Source organism: Enhydra lutris, unplaced genomic scaffold (genome assembly GCF_002288905.1).
Source record: "Enhydra lutris kenyoni isolate GAN:26980312 unplaced genomic scaffold, ASM228890v2 scaffoldscaffold60, whole genome shotgun sequence".
NCBI classification, from domain to species: Eukaryota; Metazoa; Chordata; class Mammalia; order Carnivora; family Mustelidae; genus Enhydra; species Enhydra lutris.
In genome coordinates this window covers 7,158,392-7,178,547 of record NW_019154144.1, presented here as the reverse complement: position 1 = coordinate 7,178,547, position 20,156 = coordinate 7,158,392, and the positions used below count along the sequence as shown (strand labels likewise).

The 20,156-nt window shown below is 33.0% G+C and overlaps 1 protein-coding gene across 5 annotated transcripts in view; it reads right to left on the bottom strand.

Annotated features, from left to right (window-relative positions):
- LOC111158523 (neurobeachin) overlaps positions 1–20,156 on the bottom strand; it is a 672,328-nt gene that overhangs the window by 370,424 nt on the left and 281,748 nt on the right. The window lies entirely within an intron of this gene.

The window sequence follows — 20,156 nt, the reverse complement described above, 5'->3', positions numbered from 1 at the left end:
AAATCTTTTCTATCAGCACTTTAATGAAGTTCCATTATATTCTGGTCTGCATAATTTCTGACTAAATGTTGGTAATAATTTTTATTTTTGTAAGTAATGTGTTTCTCCTCTGACAGCTCTTTAAAATTTTAATAAAACGGGCATCTGAGTGGTTCAGTTGGTTAAGTATCTGCCTTTGGCTCAGGTCATGATCCTAGGGTGCTGGTATCGAGTTCTGCTTTGGGCTCCTTGCCCAGCAAGGAGTCTGCTTCTCTCTCTCGTCTGCCCCTCCCCACCATTCGTGCTCTCTTTGTCTTCTCTCTCTCAAATAAATGAAATATATATTTTTTAGTAAAGCAATAGAATTTTATTAAATGAAGATATAGGAAAAGCTCTCAAGAGTGAGAGGGGCCCAACAGGTTGCCCATAAATAAAACCTTACAATTTTTTTTAAAATAGAAAATTTAATTTAAAATTTAAATTATTATGCATTAAAATTGGCTTTTTTTCACTTTGTATGTAAATTTCTATGAGATTTAACACATATATTAACTCATGTATGGCCACTATAATCAGAACACAAAATTGTTCCATCATCCCAAGAAATCCCTTGTACTATTCCTTTGCTGTGGCCTTCTCCCCCTACCCATAATCCCTGGCTACTGCTGGTCTGTTTCCCATCACTAGTTTTGTCTTTTTGAGAATGTCCAAAAAGACAATGGGAACACAAAATATACAACCTTTTGAGATGAGCTTTTCTTACACACAACAATGTCATATATATATATATATACATATATATATATATATATATATATATATATATATATATACACACACACACACACATATATACATATCTACACACATACATACTTAACTGCTTGATTTATCCATAGGCTTTTGTGGCTCTGTTTCCCTTTTATATATTTAGGTGTTTGTTTTTTTTTTTCTGTTTCAGTTTGGAAAGATATCATTCTGTATCTTATAGTTCACTGTTACTGTTGTAATCAGTGTATAATAAACTGTAAAATCCATCAAATTAATTTTTCTTATTTTTCTTTTTTATATTGTTCATTTCTCTCCACATTGTGTTATTTTCCTTTAATACCTAAACATTTTTATGACATCTGATAAACTCACCATCTCTGTCATTTTTATCAACTCATTTCCTTCTGGTTTTGTGCTACACTTCACTGCTTCATCTTAGGTCTAGTAATTTTATATGGATACTGGGAAGTATGATTATTGCATTGTTAAGTGTTAGCATCTTGCTTTGTTCCTTTAAAGTGTGATAGGCTTTGCTCTGACAGTTAAATTATTGGTGGGTCAAGTTGATTCTTTTGAGGCTTATTTTTAAGTGTGTGTGTGTGTGTTTGTGTGTTTTAAGGGGTGGATCTACACTAGAGTATCCTGTACTCTAAAAATAATTTAACTCTACTACTAATGTGTTAATCTTCTGAGCACTCTACACACTACTTCCAATAATGTGAGGACCAACCACTCTGGCTGGGCAGAGCCAGAATAACGCTCTCTCTCCTGTGAAGTAAAGAAAATACTTCAAAGCCCCTTGGTCATAATTTGCCAATCTGCATTCTCCCTGTACATGTGCCATTTGGTATTCAGTAAAGATCCAAGGGGCCCATTCACAGATTTCTGGAGCTATTTTACTGTGTAGCTACCTACTCTATGAAAGTGTGCTCCACAACTTCTTGACCTCTGGTTCCTATCTCTTCAGTTCACCAAGACTACTGTATTTTACTTCAGATTTCTCTTCTTCCACAATATTTCAGAATGTGCCTCCAGGCAAAATGTTAATGGAAATCCCTGAACCCAACTTAATTATTTCCTTTTTTTCAGGGATTTCAGTTCACATTGACCTACTGTCAAAGTTCTAAAAACTGTTGGTTTATATACTTTGTTTAATTTTCTAATGGTTACAATTGGAGGGCCAGTCCACTCCCTGTTATTCTATCATGACAAGAGAGGAAATCATGCTAAATATTTTAGAGTTTTCCTTAAAACATTGTGTTACTGCCCCTTTCTTCCTCTGTCAACATCATATGCAGGACTTTATATTCGACTAACAGTACTAGAAGAGTATTAATCCTGACTAAAAACACCTTGTTATTTCACAGGTTTTAATATTATCTCCCTTTTCTGAAAGCAGAGAAAGCAAGACAGGATCTTATGCATTTAAAGTAAAATCCTTAAACATATACCATATACTATGGAACAAATACTAAAAGATAGTCTGATCTTCACAACAGATTATAATTTTTATATGACAGCAATATGGCTGTCACAATTATTAAACCACTGATTGTCAATGTTAAGTGATCTGGTGGAGCAATCATGCACATCTCTTTTCCATCTTGTTTTGATTCATATGAAAAACTTTTTGAAGATATCGTTTCTGAAGGATCATTTCTTTAAAGTTCTGCTATACTATGATCTCTTGACATCCTGACACCCCAAATTACTCTAACAATCTTCAGTAGCTACCTGAAAATTGTAATAAGATCCCTTGATAAAATGTGACTTTATCATATTTGTAAAAATTCAAGTGATCATCTTTTCTTTACTAACAAATATCTCCAAAGAATAATTTAGAAAGATAAAATTTCTGAATTACACATAAAATTTTTTGCTTGAATCAAAATCGTTGATTAAAAATTCCTAATTTTTTTAATATTTAGCACAATATATGAAGTATATTCCCCCTAATACAAAAATGGATCATTTGCAAAAATATGGGATGTTATACAAAACATCACTGGTGTATGTTTGTGAAATTTTCCCAAAATGCTAGTGACCATTTCTTAAAGTAACATCAATAACAACTCTAGGAACTAAACGATACACACTGCTGCTTACACAGAATTAGGCACAGAATGGACAGTGATACCTAGGTGTCAGTTAACCAAATTTATCAAAAGTAATAATCAAAAATAGGAAGAGAAATGCATTCTACAGTCAGTATAGTTCAATTAAAAAAAAAAAATTTTTAAGAGAGCGAGTGCATGTGCATAGAGACAAGAGGTAGAGGGAGAGAAAGAATCTTAAGCAGGCTCCATACCCCGTGAAGGGCCCCATGTGAGGCTAGATCTCACAACACAGAGATCGTCACCTGAGATGAATACAAGAGTCACTTAACTGAGCCACCCAGGCACCCAAGTGTAGTTCAAGCTTAAGCAACACAGCACTGAGTTCTGGCTGGTCAAAAATTTTACCAGTTGATGTTGGTTTTCAGGTAAAAGAAACTTATCTTTTTAAACAAAAATTTCAAAAAATAATTTGTATCCAGGACACCATGTAATGAAAAATAAAAAACAGTTTCCTATAACCATATATTAAGGAAAAACTTGTGAGTTTTTAGTACAGAAAGGAACCTCTGATACTACATGAGACTTTCAATAGTATATCTGGTATAATAATCACAGCCAATAACTAGAAATAAAAACCTATTGTTATCAATAGTGTCCAAATTTAATTTTTCTTTTGATGATGCCATTATCTCTCACTCTAGCCTGTGGTTGGCCAAACTTCAGGCAAATCCAGCTTGCAGCCTGTTTTTGTATAGCCAATAAGCTAAGAACAGAGTTTACATTGTTAAAGGGTTGAGAAAATAAACAACACAAAACACAAGCAATATATGAGACTGTTGGTCCACAATCTAGACCCTTAAAGAAAAAGTTTGCAAATTCTCGTTCTAGAGTACTTCTGGATTTAAGATACAACCAGAAAACAAAGAGAAATGCTGAATTCTTTAAAAGGAAAATTTGCATTATGCACAATATTCATTAGAAATAAAATATTAGAAATGAAAATCTGTAAAAGTTGTTTATAATGCCATTCTGTAAGAGATAAAACTTATGAATACTGAGCTTATGGATAAGGTAACTTTCTGCATAAGATAAATGCTGTTAGATTGTTATCTCATAATCTCATGTTGGAAAATTATAATTATTCATCCAAATAAAAAAATTGGGAGATTTTTCCTTTCACATGTTAATTACTGAATTTCTTTTTATTAATCAGATCTCTGTGAAGCATAGAGACAACATAATTATGTATCTTACCATTCACAAGATCAATACTACATTTTTTTTTAATTCCTTAAGAATGAGCTGCAAATATGGTTAACCCTTTAATATATAACTTCTCCCAAAGTGGTTTTCTTGTTGTTGTTATTGTTAGTAGGGTCATCTGTGTCTACGGTAGGACATACCTAAGTTTGCTTTCCATTTCCTTCGGTTTACATCATCAGTCATATTTACGTAAAAATTCAAACTAACCACGTGTTCTTAAAAATATCTCAAATAGTCTCTAGACATTGCCACAGTTGTCACAACAATTGCTACTTTTAAAACGTTAATTTTAATAGAAATTATGAGAAAAATTAGATGACTACTGTACCATGTAATCTCCTAGAAGCAGTAGGGAAATTAATCATATATACAATAATTTAAATAGATGATAAGATACTGGCATGAATCACCAAGAAAATTCAGGCTGTGTCAAAAATGTATTAACATCTATAATCTTTAATAAACATTTGACTTTTAGAATCCAGTTTACATATTTATCTATTTGAACTTTTGGAGATAACACTGCAATAGCAGTGTGTTTTGTTTTGTTTTTTTTCCAGGAATGAAATATATTTGCTGCATTGATCCTAAATATTTTTAAATTTAAATAACAGAATTTGAACTAAAAGTAGTACAATTATCAGCAAAAGACATAATATTAAGAAAGTTAAACTATTACTTTTTAACTTAGAAAAAATTTGTCAGCTGATTTCAAGAATACCAAAGAAGTATTATTTCTATTGATACTGCTATCAAAAGAATAAAAACTATAGAAACATATTTTTGAAGACTTTAGAATATAATTGTTTAAGAGTTTTACAATAAAAATATTACCCCTGAAGATTCTAGTTAGAATTGAACAAGTAACAACTAAATACTTTTATCTAGGGGTAAAGTTCTTATGTGTAGTATTGTGACCATTTACTCAAAAAGGTGGAGAAATAAGGTCATGTTTAATTCATTATCTTAGCTAACTAAAAACTTAGATAAGGACTTGGTTATAGAAGAGACATAGTAAATTATAGGGCATATTAGTGATATTATGGATTGAATCTTGAGAAAGAAATAATGTATGTGACCTGACAAATTTCTAACTCCATGTCTAAAACTAAATAATCGGGAACCAATCAACTTTATTCACTACATTTTGCTCATCTTGGACCACAGACAGCCTTTATAACTTCATCGAAAGTGTACACAAATCAACAAACAATCATAATACACCATTTCTTTATTCTTTTTGTTGTTGATAGGAACAGTGAAAGACATATTGGTATAGATTAAGGGTAAGCGATTTTTTTCTACAAGTCAGAAAATGTTTTAGGCTTTTGGACTATTAGTCTTTGATTGAAATCAATCAACTCTGCCACTGCAACACAAAAGTAGTTTAGATATGCATAAAAGAATGGCATACCTGGGTTCCAATAAGATTTTATTTACAAAAACAGATGGCTGGTATATTTGGCTGTCAGGCCATAGTTCGTTGACCCCTGCTAATGTAATGATAATCAACACCCAGGTTAAGAAATAAAAATTATAGACTTGAAGCACTTGTGTCTACCCATTTGTCTAGGGTAAAAAAATGTTGTAAATTAACCATCTTGAATCAAATTCTAAAAATTCTACCATATACTAATGAATTTCTAAGTAAGATGTAGTACTATCTTTATGCATGTGTTAAGCTCTTTTGGTCAATACTATTTCCATAAAATTGCATTTCACTATTGCATAGTACTGCATTGTACAACAATATCATTCATTTGTCCCCTCTTGTGTTAGTGAACAGTTAGTTTGCTTCCAGTTTGTCCTTGGCAAAAACATCATTGCTAAACACATTTTATATCTACATCTGTTTGTGTACCTATGCAAAAATTACTTGAGGATATATATACACACGTGAGATTGCTGAGTCAATGTAACTTACAAATTCAAATTAATAAGAGAGCGTAAAATTATATTTCAAAGTGTTTGCATTAATTTACAATTGTAGAAGATTCTATACCCCTAGTACACGGATTTTAAAAATATATTTTGTACCAATGGGATGGGTTCTAAATATAAATTTTTAACCAACTGGATACAAATACACATTTTGTACCAATTACGTGATGAAAAATGAGGTTAAACTTTAATTATTTTTTAAGATTTTATTTATTTATTTATTTGAGAGAGAGGCAGTGAGAGAGAGCATGAGCGAGGAGAAGGTCAGAGGGAGAAGCAGACTCCCCATGGAGCTGGGAGCCTGATGCGGGACTCGATCCCAGGACTCCGGAATCATGACCTGAGCCGAAAGCAGTCGTCCAACCATCTGAGCCACCCAGGCGTCCCCAACTTTAATTTTTTTACAGTTCTTATTGGCCATCTGCATTTTCCTCATTGCAAATTATCTACTGGTCTACAGAATTATAATTTTCTTATTGATTTGTAGTTTTCTGTGTAAATATTACAATTATTGATGTTAGAAGTACATCTTCCCAGTCTTTTCTTAAAATTGTGGCAAAATTCATGTAACATAAAAATTTCCATCTTAGTCACTTTTAAGTGGTAGGTATATTCACAATGTTGTGCAAACAATCTCTAGAACTTTTTCATCTTGTAATACTGAAACTCTATCACCATTAACCTCCCGTTTCTCCCTTATCCATTGGCAGCTACCATTCTACTTTCTGTTTTCCTAAATTTCACTATTCTAGATATTTCATATAAAGGGAATCACAGTCTTTTTGGAACTTGCTTACTTCACCCAGCATAATGTGCTTGAGGGTATATCCATATTATAGCAAGTCAGAATCTTCCTCTTTTTGAAGACTGAGTAATATTCAACTGTGTGTATATATCACATTTTGTGTATCCATTCATCCACATGTGGTCACTTGGGGTGCTTCCACCCTTTGGGTATTTTGAATGCCACTATGAACATGAGTGTACAAATATACCTTTGAGATCGGCTTTCAATTTTTTTTAGATAATATACCCAGAAGCAGAACTGCTGATTCATTTGATAATTCTATTTTCAATTTTTTGAGGAACCACCATGCTGTTTTCCGTACTGCCTACAAAATTTTACATTCCCACCAACAGTGTGCAAGGTTTCCAATTTCTTCACATCATTGCCAACATGTTATTTTCTGGGTTTTTGATAGTAACCATCTTAAGTGATACGAGGTTTGAAAGTAGTCACATCAATTTTTTTTTAGAAAACTCTGAAGAGAACTGGTTGTATTCTTAAACATCTGGAATAATGTACCAGTGAAGCCATCTGGTCCTAGGCTTTTCTTTGGTGGGAGATTTTTGATTACTGATTCAATCTCTTTATTCATTTTGGATCTGCTCTGATTTTCTATTTCTCCATGATTCTGTATGTGTTACCCACTTCATCTAGGTTATCTAATTTGTTGGCATACAGCTGTTCATAGTATTCTCATATAATCCTTCTTATGTTAATAACACAGGATGCACTATCCCCTTTTTCATCTCTAATTTTAGTTATTTAAACCTTCTCTCTTTTGATTTTGTTAGTCTAACTAAATGTTTGTCAATTTTGTTGATCTTTACAAAGAACCAAATCTTGCTGATCTTCTCTATTATTTTTCCATTTTCTATTTTATCTCTGCTCTAATCTTTATTATTTTCTTTTTTCTGTCAGCTTGAGGTTTAGTTTGTTCTTCTTTTCCTAGTTCTTTAAGGTAGAAAGTTAGGTATTGTTTTGACATCTTTATCTTTCTAATGTAAACTTTTTATAACTACAAATTTCCCCATGAGGTCTGCTTTGCACAAATCTTAGTTTTGGTATGTTGTGTTTCACTTTTTATTTGCCTCAAGATCTTTTCTAATTTCTTCTTTGTTGTCATGGTTATTTAGGGCGTGTTGTATAATTTCCAACATTTTGTGGACTTGCCAATTTTCTTGCTGTTATTGATTTCTAGTTTTATTCCACTGTGAAGAGAAAAGATACTTTGTATGACTTCAATCACTTTAAATACATTAAAACTTATTTTGTGGCTTAAGCAACAGTCTATCCTAAAAAATGCTGCATGTGCCCTTGAGAAAAATATGTATTCTGTTGCAGTGGGTAGGATTTAGCACATGTCTGTTAGGTGTAACTGATCTGTAAGTATTGTTCAAGTCATCTGGTTTCCCTACTGAACTTCCATCTGGCTGTTCTACCCATTATTGAAAATGAGGTACTGAAATGTCCTACTATTATAGACTCTCCTTATTTCTCCCTTCAATTCTGTCAATTTCCATTTGATATATTTAGGAATTCTGATATCTGATATATAAAAAACTAATTGTTGGGGCGCCTGGGTGGCTCAGTGGGTTAAAGCCTCTGCCTTTGGCTTGGGTCGTGATCTCAGGGTCCTGGGATCGAGCCCGCATCGGGCTCTCTGCTCCGCGGGGAGCCTGCTTCCTCCTCTCTCTCTGCCTGCCTCTCTGCCTACTTGTGATTTCTGTCAAATAAATAAAATCTTAAAAAAACAACAACAACAACAACAAAAAACTAATTGTTATATGTTCTTAGTAAATCGACCCTTTTATTCTTTTTTTTTTTTTTTTTACAGAGAGAGATCACAAGTAGATGGAGAGGCAGGCAGAGAGAGAGAGAGGGAAGCAGGCTTCCTGCCGAGCAGAGAGCCCGATGTGGGACTCGATCCCAGGACCCCGAGATCACGACCCGAGCCGAAGGCAGCGTCTTAACCCACTGAGCCACCCAGGCGCCCCACGACCCTTTTATTCTTATGTATTATCCTTCTTTGTCTCTTTTAAAAGTTTTTCAGTTAAAGTCTATTTTGTCTTATAATAGAGTGTATCCACCTCTGCTCTGTTTTGGTTACTATTTCCATGGAATATCATTTTTCCACCCTTTCATTTTCTATCTATGTATGTAGTTACATTTAAAGTGAATCTCTTGTAGACAGAATTTAACTGAATTCTGTTTTCCTTTGTAATTCATTTGGCCAATCTACATCCTTTGATTAGAGCATTTAATACACTTAACATTTTAAGTAATTACTAATAGGGAAGAACTTATTATTGCCATTTTGTGAACTGTGCTCTGCATGTTTTAAAGCATTCTCGTCCTTTATTTGTTCTGTTACTGACTTTCTTTGCATTTAATTTTTTTAATGAGGTGCTTTAATCCCCTTTTTAATTTCTTCTACATGAATTCCATAGATATTTTCTTTGTAATCATGGGGATTACATAAAATATCTTAAAGGTATAACAATGTTTTACACTGAACTTAAATTGCTACAATACCTACAAAAATTGCTTTACATCACTGTGACTCCCCCATGATTTATCTTGCTGTCACAAATTATATCTTTATATATTGTGTACCCATTAGCAAAGATTTAGTTATTTGTATTATTCGCCTTTCAAATCCTATAAAAGAAGTGAAAGTGGAGTTATCAACCAAAATTATAATAATACAGGTTTTGCTATTTATCCGGATATTTACCTTTATTGGAGAACTTTCTATTTTCTTGTGTCTTCAAGTTATTGTCATTTTGTTTCAAGTGGAAGGACTATCTCTGCCATTTCTTTTAGATTAGATCGAGTGATAATGAACTCTCTCAGTTTTTGTTTATTTGGAGAATTTTCTCTTCTCTAGTTTTGAAGACACTGGTGCTGGGTATAATATTCTTGGTTAATGGTTATTTTTAAAAATATATTATCCCACTGCCTTTTGGTGTACAAGTTTATTGCTGAAAAATCTGTTGACATTCTTAGAGAACTTCTTTGTATGTGACAAGTAGCTTTTCTCTCATTGCTTTTGAGATTTTCTCTTTGTCTTCAACTTTTCTTGGTTGAATTATAATGTATCTTGGCATGTGTTTGTTTGGCTTCATGAAATTGTATTAAGTTTCCAGCCATTATCTCTTCAAATACATTCTCTGTCCCTTTTTGTCCTTTCTGGGACTGCCACAGATGCCCATATTGATTTGTCTGATAATATACCATAAGTCCCATAGATTCTGCTCACTTTTCTCATTCTTTTTTCTCCTCTAACTTAGTAATTTTGCTCCTCCTCTAACTTAGTAATTTCAAATGACCTGTCTTCAAGTTCACTGACTCTCATCTGTCTTATCAAGTCTGCTCTTGAACCCCTGCAGTGAATTTTTCAATTAAGCTGTTGCATTTTTAAAACCCCAATTTTATTTAGTTCTTTTAAAATATCTCTTTGTCGATGTTCTTCTTTTGTTAATAAAATATTTTCATGATTTTCTTGTCAGTCCGTGTTTTCATTTAGTTCATTAAACATATTTAAGCAAGCTAAAAAAAATCCTTTGTCATATAAAATCAAAGGACTGCATTTCTTTAGGATCAGATTTTGGAAATTTATTTCAAAGGGTCATGTTTCCCTGTTCTTTGTAAAAGTTGCAAACTTTTGTGGAAATCTGGGCATTTGAAAAAAGTAACCTCTTCCAATCTTTATGAACTGTCTTTGTGTAAGGGAAGAACTTCACTGACTGGCTGGCTTAAAGATCCCCTCAAAACTTTCCCCATAATCTCATCCCCTCAACTGCCCACAGAACTGCATAGCTCCTGCATCAATAACATGCCATGTTACCTATTACTTCTTTTAGTAACCTTTAAACTATTATCAAAATCATACCACCATTTCCATCACTGTTTTGAGACAGGCAAGACAGAAATTAGTCTTTTGCACAGCCACCAGACAATCTAGAATGTTGCAAGGAATCTGTACTCTTTCCTTGCATTCTAAGGGAAAAAAATGGGAATTCAGTGATTTCCTCCTGACCATGCATGTCATGCTGCACTGGGCATGAAAGACAAAATACCATGGGATTTCTAACTTTTGGAGTATTTTCTTGGTAGCAGCAGTTTTTTAACTGGTTCTTACAGTTTTGTAAGTTTTATTCAGTGTTTCTATGGGGGAACCAAGGTCTGAAGCTTTCTGGTTTGGCATCTTGTTGATGTCACTCTCCATCTTTTCACTTTTTAATGCCGTCCTTTTGATAAACCAAAATAATTCTTAGATGGGTCAAATTTATCAACTACTAAATTTTATACTTTTGGGGGGGTCTAATTAAAGACATATTTTGACTTTAGAAATATAGATATTGTCCTGTATTTTCTTCTATAGGATCTGAAGTTTTGCTTTTTCAACCATCTTAGTATGACTTTTTGTGTATACAGTGAGGAAGGGATTTAATTATTTTAATTACCAAAAAGTTTTCCAATTGATTTAGCTGTATTTACTGCATTGTTCGTCCATCTCCTTTTGTAATGACAGCTCTGTCACAGCCCTGTCCCTCTGAGTTGGGATCTGGTTCTGGATATTTATTCGGACACAGTGATCTGTTTAGCCCTGGGCTATTATACACTTTTAAAATTACAATAGCTTGCTCATCTTCAAAGTTATTTTGGTTATTTTCAACCATTCAACTATAGAAAATTAAGAGAAAAACTCATCAAATTCCATGAAAATAACCTGAGATTTCTGAAAATAAGTTCTTATTCAAGTGATGGATAATCATGGACAGAAATTACTTCTTTGTGAGATCATCTTCCTACCATGAACATGATATAGTTCACCATTACTTATGTTTTTAATGTCATTAAAAGCTTTTTATAACTTTCTTCTTAGAGAACATTAAAATACTTCTGTAAAATATAATACAGATAAGTTAAATGCATAAAACAGCTAATGAATTATTTTAGAATGAACACCCTTAAAACCTTTACATAAGTTGAAGAAACAGACTTTTGCCAAATTTCCCAAAAAGTCTCCTTGTGTCTTGCGCTAATCTCCTTACTTTCAACAAACTATTATCTAGTTTTTATGATTAACATTTTATGGTTTATATTTTTTTTTTTTTTTTTTTTTTTAAGATTTTATTTATTTATTCTGACAGAGAGAGACCCTGGGACTCTGGAGCTGACCTGACCCAGGCCACTGGGATCATGACCTGAGCTGAAGGCAGACGCTTAACTGACTGAGCCACCCAGGCATCCTTCACTTTGTTTTTTTTAAAAGCTCATCACCAAAATGACAGAATTATATGTATAAACAACTCAATTTTACTGATTTTTTGAGATATCTTTTAGAGCTGTTTTAGGCTACAGATCCCCTCATCTCTTCTTTTGCTATATAAATTATTTTGAAGAAACCAAGACATTTGTAGTGCAGAATTTCCACCAGTGTTAATTTTGATGACGGGATTCTCATGGCAGAGTTTATTTAACATGTTAGAAATATAGAATTAATCAGATTCAGCTTTAATTAATTAACTAATTAGGTCAGCTGGTTAGTCTTGATGGGTGATAGTGTTTTTTCTATCTGGTTGTCTATATGTCTCTCCTCTGTGATGTTAACAGCAATTGATGCTATCTATGATCTATTAATTCCTGATTAATAGATGTTAATGATCTAACCTAAATATCCATCACTTATCAGATACATTTATATTTCTATAAAAAGAAGACTTTCCTCATTAGTGATTTGATAACATAAATAACTTACATAGGAATAATGGGATAAATTTTTCCTTTTATTGATCAGTTTTTAAAATAATGAGTTGGTTTCCTATATTCTAAATTCAACTACATCATTTTAAAAATCAATCTTATGACTTACATATTTAAACATATCCATGCATTTTGATACATTGCAGTTATTAATTTACTGATGCTCAAAATGCCCCATCTTTAGCCAAGAAGATTGTCTTCAAGTTAGCTCCTGAGTCTTTCTGACAGTGTTTGGTATCTTCCTTGGTTTTGGTATCACCAAATCTTGCAGGCAAATCAAGAGCATTTACTGTTCCAGCTTTGAAATCACCCATTTCTCCAAGAAACTGGCTTCTTTCAATGGCAAATAATAATTCAAGACTACAATCTGGACTCTAGATATACTCAATTGCTACTAACTTGGTCACTGTTCCTAGGCAAAACAGTACATAGGACCGCAGTACATATGTGAGTGTGAGCGTGTGTATGTGTGTTGTGTGTGTGCACATAATAATTTAGCTCTTATAATGTCTCATTCAAATTCAAAACAGAATGATTTTGCTTAAACTGTATTTTATATCTGTATTTCCTTTATTTAATGAAAATCCTGATTCTCAAAATAAAATAATTACAATATCAATAATTACTAATTGTTTTATAAAACATGCAACAGTTTTATAAAAATATCAATAATGGCGCTACAAATATAATTAGTGTTCTACTTTTTTCAGTTTTCAGAGCATCAGTAAATTAATAACTGCCATTATACATCACATTCTCTCTCACATAACCAAAGGGTTAGTTCTCCAAAATACATGTATATTTGAGGGTTATCATGAGTCCCTATGTTTACACTCTGTAGTCGCTTCAGTTGCCTGACACTTATTGTACAGCAGATTCCTCAGGAGAGCCTCATAGGAATAATATTCCCCCGAATTCTTGCATTTTAATAGTTTATCTGCAGTCTCTATACACAAAAGCCAGTTTTGCCATCATTTTCATTCCTTGACTATCTTAAATATCCTACTCCATTTTCTTCTGGCAGAAAATATGTCTGTCAAAAAAGTATGATGACAATTTGATTCTCTTTCTCCTATAAGTTAATCTGCATTTTAATCTAGATGCTATGGGTTTTCTTTTCCTTTAAAGTTTATTAATTGTATTAGATATGTCTCAATGTTTGTTGCCTGAGTAATTTTTCCTTCAGTGTGCTTTTTAAATATATATTTTAAAAATCTTTTTTTATTTTTATTTTTTTATTGTGTTATGTTAGTCATCATACAGTACATCGTTAGTTTTTGATGTAGTGTTCCATGATTCATTGTCTGCTTGTAACACCCAGTGCTCCATGCAATACATGCCTTCCTTAATACCCATCATCAGGCTCATTCAACCCACCCAACCCCTTTCCTTCTAAAACTCTCCATTTGTTTCCCGGAGTCCATAGTCTCCATGGTTCTTCTCCCACTCCAATTCCCCCCCACCCCCCTGCCAAATTCCAGGAGTTTCCTTGAATGACTGATCTTATTATTTTAGAGTTCTTTTCTTTGGTTTTCTTTTTTGGAAACTCATACATATGTTCAATATTCTAAATCTGTCCTAGATTTTCTAGTCTCTTTAGTCATTTTTAAAAATTTATCATTTTTCTTTTTTACCTATGTCTTTTATAGCCTTATCTGTTGAGTTTACATACTTCTTTATTTCTTCTAACTTAGTTTTCATTTCTAAAATTATTTTTCTCTTTATTTTCAATTATTTCCTAAGTTCTATCACCACATTTGTGAGATTCTCTATATTCTGACATAAATTGTTCTTTCATATCCTGTATCTTTTCTAATGTCTTTTCAGCTCATTTACATACTTTTTGCCTTTTTTTTGGCCTGCTTTCATGGTCTGAGGGGGGTATATTCTACTTATTCTCATTTTTCTTACTGTAAAATATGGGATTATGATCCTTTTAATTACTTATTATTTTATGTTAAATTAATTTACCCAAACTTACAGGATAGCCCTTTTCCTTCTTTCCTCAGGTTCTAGAGATCCCTCTTCTGTTTTCATATAGTTTTCAAAAATATGACAACCTATTTTCTGAGAACTATCAGCTCTGCCTGTGTTCACAACCCAGTTTTATGTGGACTTTCTCTTTGACTCTCTTGCACTTCTGTTGCTCAATTTGTATTCTTTTCATATTAGTTTCTTCCCAATGTGGGCCTTTGTCTGGGAGAACGCTACTTGGTTAATTACTTACAGGGCCTGGACGGCTCAGCCCCATCCAGCCTTACCATGGAACCCTTGGAATCATCTGCTATTATAGTGTGCAAAAGCCCTCTCTATTTTAGCTGCTGTTCTCAAATTGGCCCTCTGGGTTTACCAGTTAAGTACTTATAGACTATTTTCCTCAGAGCCATCTTGCTTTCCACCACTTTCTCCCTCCCTTCTGCTAACCCATGAGTTATCTTGTAGCTCTTATATCTCAACACAGTCATATTTTGGAGTATTGATGGGATACCTTGTCACCAAGTTTAATTGTAACCGTTCATTTGTTGTTGCTGTAGTTATTGTTTCAACATCTACTGTTCTGATTTTCATGGAGGAATTATTTAAAAAGTATGCCCCTTGTTACTGTCTATACTGAATCTTCCATGTACATTTTTTTGGTATTATTGCTATTTTAATAACTTCTGAAAATACATTTCAATCTATAATTTTTTTTTTCAATCTATAATTTTTTAATTAAAATAAACATATTCAAGTTTTTCTAATTATGTAGCTATACTGTTACTATGAATGATCCAAAGGTGAACTGGACTTCTTGATTAGGGTCATTCTTTTTATAATAACATTTCAATGATGTTCTTTTGGTTGAGTGGAAATTCCATGCTATTATTTAAAAAATGCTAGGGACACCTGGGTGGCTCAGTTGGTTAAACATCTGCTTTCAGCTCAGGTCATGATCCCAGGGTTCTGAAGAGCCCTGAATCGGGCTCCTTGCTCAGTGGGGAGCTTGCTTCTCCTTCTCCCGCCACCATTCCCCCTGCTTGGGCTCTCTTGTTCTCTCTCTCTCTGACAAATAAATAAATAACTAAATAAATCTATCTTTAAAAAATAAAAATAAAGAAATGCTAGTCTTGGAAACTTAAATATTCTTGAGTATTATATAACTTTAATAAAACATTTATTAATGTCACCACAAGTATAACAGACACTTTAGTATAACATTTCCTGCACTGCCACCATCCCTTTCTAAGATGTTTCAACTTAAATGTATAGCTTCTAAAGGAATCAGCCTATATATTACATCCAACTTCACCCTTCCCATCTACCCCAATATTAGCTGATTGTAACTGAGGTAGATACCAAAGCCAAGGCTGAGCCCCTCAGATCCTCTCTTCATAAACAGTGACTATAGTCAACTGATGAAAGACATTTACATTAAAAGCACATTTGGAGTCAGGGTGGGGTACTATACTGCGTCATGTTCCGATGACTAAAAATGTGAGGTTAGTCTGAGAAAGAAGTAAAAAATTGAGTTAATACACAGAGAGAAGCCAAGATAGAAAGCTTTATAAAGATGCCTTGAGAGTCAAAGGGAGTAGGGTACTGACTCTCCTTTCCCATTTCAAGGCTGCCTTACGTCTACCTGTTTTTTCATTTCCTGTCTTTGGTAGCTGTAAGACTTTCTGCTGTATCCTCATCATAATTAAGTTACCTTTAATACTCTTGTGAGTTCTTAATCAAACATAAATAATGCTTACAGAATATAAACAGTGATTTCTCAGGGACAATCTGCTATGGTGGAATAAGACAGAGTAAAGGATATGAGGTTAACACACACACACCCCTAAACATTTTCTCTTCTAATTAACTTAGGTGACTACTGATTCTTTATTACTAATGATAACTCTGGGCTCACTGTATTCCTTAGGACTCTTGAATAAAAATTAGCAAGATCTAATCTGCTTCCTGACAGCCTCCAATCTCCAACTGGACCCCTTCAGCACAACCTCCGTTGCTGCAGAAAACCAAGCAAATATAACTGTTGGACCAAGGGTTGTTTTGTCATCTTGGGCTGGTGGATTTTGATACTTGCATACATAGCGACTCTAATTTTTACGCTTTACTTTAGTTTGCACCTTTGAAAGCCAGGATTTTCTTAGAGAAGTTCACCAAACTCCAAATAACCACTGTCTCCAAAAATCCTTAATTATTGCCATGAGAAAACACATACACACCAAAAGGCATATAAAAATAGGTACTGTCAATGAATGACCTTAAAATGTTAAGAATTATATTAAATTAAGTACTCTAGAATCATACAATAGTAATAAACACAGATTGACTAATAAAAGTGACAGAAATATTAAGAAAATGAAAGGACACCATTTTAGCTTGTATTTTAAAGGACATAGACAATACAAAATATCAATGATTATTTTATTAAAAAACTACATGAATACAAGCATAAATTAAAAACAAATGAATATAAAACAAATAAAGATACAATTCAAATATACTTTATGGTTACTTGAAACTAAGAATAATTGCCTTCTCTTTTCTTAAGACATAAAATACCTTCAGTTATCCAAATTCAGCTTTGTTCTTAACATGTAGATATACATGATGAAGTCAAAAGCAGTGGGATATATTCATCATAAGCATTATTTTTAAATACTCAATGGCTAACAAAAAAAATTTTTATCATGTAAATCTCCTGAGTCTTTTATAATAGTTTGACAGTTTTTCTTCTCAGAGGAGAACAGTGTTTCAAATGAGAAAAAGGAGGAAAATAGAGGAGGAGGAAAAAGAAAGAATGACCAAGAATACATGTTCAAGAATGAGAACATGAAAGGACATGTATTTCCAGAGGCTGGGTTAGAGAGCAAGAATAGACCTTGGATGAGCAAAGCAGTCAGCTCACAGTTGTGGATGACTGATCAATACTAGGAATTCTTACCAAAGAACCCAAAATTTTACTTGTCTGACCACCTCATTTCAAAACTTACCCCTACCAATATCAGTAACAAAAATAATTTTCTAGTCAAGTATAAAAGGAAAAAATACTAAATATTATGTACCAAATTAAGCTAGATAATACAATATAAACAATAAGATATTTCCTATTTATAAGTGATGAATAATTTTATCAAAATTGTATAAGTAAAATGGCACAGGATCATAGAAGAGAAGACATTAATTAGACTTAAGGAATCTGAAACAGAATTCAAAGGATGAGAATAATTTGGGGGAGAGTAAAAAGGAAAAAAGATCCAATCCAGAAGAGTTGTACAAAAACAAGGAAATGTAATATTGTGTAACTTTTTTTCATGTTTAATTAATGTCTTCCATACAAGAGGACAGAGACTAGTTGAGTCCGAAAAGCAAAGTTATAACTAAATTGTGAGGGATACAGAATGCTGTTCTGTTATACAGCAGATGTTTCTAGACTTTTAGATTGTATTGATCAGCAGAAATTTGAGGACATACTGTGTCAACCTTCTATTTAACAAATACAACTCAAAATCTAAAATTCTGCCATTTACTATCATCATTTTATTAAGCACAATAATTTTAACACAAAAAAGGAATACCAACATTATATCCACATAGTTTTAAAAATGGGGTATATTAAACTCTTTGGATGCAGAAAAGTTATAACATAAAATTGTATTCTGCCAGATGAACACAAAATGAACTTTCAACTCATAACATGTTCCAATGTTTCATTTTTAGCATAGTCACTTTTTTAAAAATCCAAGAGATATGTTCTTAATAGTCTTTCAACTCAACTCAAAATATTTTAGGTAAACTTAGGGAAGCCCAAGAAAAACAGCTCTCAATTACCTACCCAGCTTTTTCTCCTACCTTCTTACTGCAGTTCTGGGAAGAAATAAGAAAGACTACAGATGCCTGGTCATAGCAAATTCTGGAAAGAGGCTACCTATGTGGGGTCTTGCCTAACCAACAAAGAGCAGTTAAGTGTTATCTGATAGTAATTCCTTAGAGCTTCAAATTGTCACAAACTGTCACTGAGGAATCAGGAATGTGGTTCTTATAACTTAAAATAATTCCTTCCTTAGCTTTGGCTGCCAGAAAGCTTACTGCTGATTTGTGTCCCAGTTTTAATAGCACTATAAGCACCATTATTAACATTTCTAAATTTGTTCTCTGTTTATTTTAGCATGTCTTGGACCACTATTTATATTTCCTTATATAAATTTGTCAAATCATTTTAGGAAAATATATACAGGAAAAATAAAAGACTTTTACTGAATGAAAAAACATTTAAGATTTATTTTTTCAATAATGTTTATTAATTTTTTTCTTATGGTAAAGTAACACATTATGAGGTCATTTTACTAAATATTCTCTCAGTCTAGAACACTTTTCTAGTAAGCTATATGACTAACCTCCTTTCAGTCTTTGCTTAAATGTAATTTTTACCATTGGTCTACTTAAAATTATAGAGCATGTTAGAAGATGGTTAAAGCTATGTTAAAGGATAAGTTCAACACAGCGGTTTGGGATTCTAAAAATGGCAGAGATGGGCTGCAGTTTTAAAGAGAGGTTTATTAAATAAACTGCAACCAACCCTGTCATTTTTAGAATCCCAAACCCCTGTGTTGGACTTATCCTTTAACATAGCATTGACCATCTTCTATCATGTTCTATAATTTATTTATTATGTTCAGTACTTACCTAAATGTCCTGTCCTTGCTGGAATATAAGCTCCACAAGGCAGGGATTTTTTTTTTTTTTTTAAATAAGGTTGTTTTTGTTTGTTTGTTTTATAAAGTAGAGTTGACACACAGTGTTACATTAGCTTCAGGTGTACAACACAGTGATTCAATAATTTTATATGTTCTACTATGCTCACCACAATGTAGCTTCCAACTGTTATTGTACAATGCTTTTATAATAATACTCACTGTATTCCCCTATGCTGTAATCTTTCATCCTTATGACTTACTCATTCCATAACCAGAAGCTTATCTGCCACTCCCCTTCACCCATTTTATCCATCCCCCATCCCCCTCTCCTCTGTCCACCACCAGTTTGTTCTATTTATGAGTCTGTTTCTGCTTTTGTTTTTTCATTTGTTTCCTTTTTTAGATTCTACATCTTTGTCTGTTATATACTAATACATTCCAAAGTACCTAAGACAATGCTTGGCCTAGAACAAGAATTCAGTGTTTAAAAAAAAAAAAATAGCTCACCTGTGTGTCCCTGTTCTAAGAACTTTATATGCATTATATAATTAAATCTTCACAAGAACCCTGGGAAGGAGGTGCTATCACTGATTATATTTTATAGAAAGAATGTTAAGTTACAAAATGGCTAAATAATTCAAAAAGTTCAGAGAGCCCAGGAAGTAGTAGAACAAGGATTTAAACCCAGTCAGACTATTAACTATTACTATCTCACCTAACAGAAAGAGATTGTGTAAAAGCAATTGAGACAATGATAGAATAATCATAGGAAAATGACAGTAAATAGAAAGTGAAAAGCAAAAAAAACATACATAAGGCTGCTAAATTCAAGGAATAGTACCTAAAGCCATTATTTACGCACAGGATCATCTAGATATGGATTACCCCTTTCTGAAGTTCTTG